A 2875-nucleotide genomic window follows, 5' to 3' on the forward strand; every position below is an offset into this window, starting at 1 on the left:
GTTCCGGTAATTTCCGCCGAAATTATTAGGATTTTTTTTGCTACCGACGATAATTTTACCCTACCGGTAAAATACGAAATAAAAAAAATAATAATAAATTTTAAACTAATCGTTAATATAAAAACCGCCGTATATATAAAATTTTAAATCCGCGGGTTTAAATTTTAAAATCCCGGATCGGAAATTAAAATTAGTTATTATTTTCCGCAAATAAAATAACATTGTGGCGAAAATAATAAAAATTATAACCGGTTTAAATTTTTCCGCGAATATTTTTAAACCGGGGGCGTTAATATCGCCCTAACGTATAAAAAAGGGAATAACGGGTAAGCGTTATTAAATAATTAAATCGTTAAAAATAAATTTAATATTTTTATCGCGGAATATATTTGGAATAAAAGCTAAAATTTTTTACTAAACGGGCATTTTATTATTTTTAATAGATTTACCGGGGTTATCGGCTTTAAAATAGGCCAAATAACCAAATATGTCCGCCATTAAATAAAAATTAATTAAAAAATATAAATTATAATTATTATTACAAAAAAAAAAAACTAAAAAATTTAAATTATAATAATAATTACAAAAATTTAAAAAATTAAAAAATTTAAATTATAACAGCTATTATAATAAAAAAGGGAATTATAGTTTATAAAATATAATAATTATTACAATTTCCAAAAAATGTAAAAAACTTTTACCTAAAATATTTATATATTATATTAGGGTATTAATTATTTTATAACCGAAAATAATTATAATTTCGTTTATATTCGATAAATTATTATTAAAATAATATACCAAAATTTGGCCGTTAACGCGCGTTTTCGCCGCGGAAATTTTAACGTTCGATTAAATACGTTCGGGTATTTAAACGATCGGAATTTTTTAAATATTACGAAAAATATTATTTCCGGTTTTAAACCAAACCGGGAATCGGATATTATTATTAACGTTAAAATAATTAACGTAACCTAAATAAGGGTAAATATAAACTATTTTAATAATATTAATATTTCCGGTTTTACGCCAAACCGTAATCGTTATCGCCGTCGGTATTACGTTTTTTTTAATTTAAAATTTTTTCCAAAACGGGGCGGGTAAATGGTCCAATAAACCGGTATTTTTATATAATGGAAAATAATATTCCGGTTAAACGTAATTTACCGGTTTATTATCGGGGCTACCGTCGGGTTTAAAACGTAATTTTATTATTTTCGTAAAAACGGTTTTAACGGGTAAAATAATATTATTAAATTATCGTTAAAATAACGGCGGTTTTTAACTAATACCGTTCGTATTAATAAGGTCGGGCGCGTTAATTAAACCAATACCGGAATTAATACCGTTTTCGTTAATAAAATCGGGCGCGTTAATTAAACCCGTACCGGAACCAATACCGTTTTCGGTAATAGGATTGGCCGGCTTATTAATAATAGGATTGGCCGGTTTATTAATAGTAAAATTAACCGGTATATTAATAGTAAAATTAACCGGCTTATTATTGGTAAAATTAACCTATATTTTAATAGTAAAATTAGCCGGTTCGTTAATAACGGGATCGACCTATATATTAATAATATAATTGGCCGATTCGTTAATAATAGGATAATTAACCGGTTTATTATTGGTAAATTTAACCTATATATTATTAATTTATTAAAACGTATTGGAAAAACCCGTATCGTTATCGTTAAAATTACCGGCCCCTTTATCGGTAATATTATCGTTTTTAGGGTTAAGGATAGAAAATAAATTTAACGTTACGTTTATTATATTAAAATAATTTTATAATAAAACGCGGTTTTTACGCGCAATTTAAAATTTTATATTTACCCGGTAAATCGGCTTATATTACCCCAAATCTTTTATATTTTAATTTAATATTTTCGTTCGGGCTACTTTTTACGGTATAATTATAAAACCGGTCGGTAAATCCGTATTTAAAAATATATACCCGAATATAAATTGTACGGGCGCGTTAATCCTTTTACCTTTTTTACCGCTTTTTTTCGGAAATATCGCGATTTACGATCGTAATTATGATTATTATTATAATTTTTTGGGGTTTAATATAAAAATTGTAACTATTATTATAATAAAATTAATTAGATTATCCCGAATTTAACCAAATAAGATTATAATTACATTACGCCTACGTTAATAAAGATTTACTTTCGTTACAATAAAATTAATTTTTTAATAATTGGGTGGGTACGGATAATTTTATCCAATTAAAATATATTTAAATAATATTTAATAATTTTAATTCGGCCAATATAAAATATTTTTACGATTGTAATAATTATTACGTTTAACGACGAATTTAAATATTGGTTTAATCGTTATAATTTTAAATTAATAATTATAAAATCGAATTGGTAATAATTAGCAAATTAGTAATAAAAAAATTGGAAAAAAATTGGAAAAAAAAAAAAAAATATTTATAATTATGGTAAAATATGGGGCCCCCAATTGTTTAAATAATATTTCCGGTAAAACGGTAGGCCCGATTAAATTTAAACGTAATAACCGTTATAATTTGTAAAAATAAAACCTTTTATTAATATAAAAATTTATTCCGGAAACGGGCCTTTTTTTATTAAATTTACCCACGGTCGCCTAAATATTTAAAACGTAAAATATTAAATTAATATTATTTCGTTAAATAATCCTAATATTACCGTAATTTCTTTTACGAACGGTAAATTTATTTACGACGGGTGTAACGATACGGGCCGCGGTTACGTAAAATTTATATAATATTCCGATTATTTGCAATATTCGCCCAAAAAAAATAGGGCCGCGGCTACGTTAAATCCATATAATATTCCAAATTTTCGAAATATATGCCCAAAACCAAAACGATCGGACG

Source organism: Pyricularia grisea, chromosome I (genome assembly GCF_004355905.1).
Source record: "Pyricularia grisea strain NI907 chromosome I, whole genome shotgun sequence".
Taxonomy (NCBI): Eukaryota; Fungi; Ascomycota; class Sordariomycetes; order Magnaporthales; family Pyriculariaceae; genus Pyricularia; species Pyricularia grisea.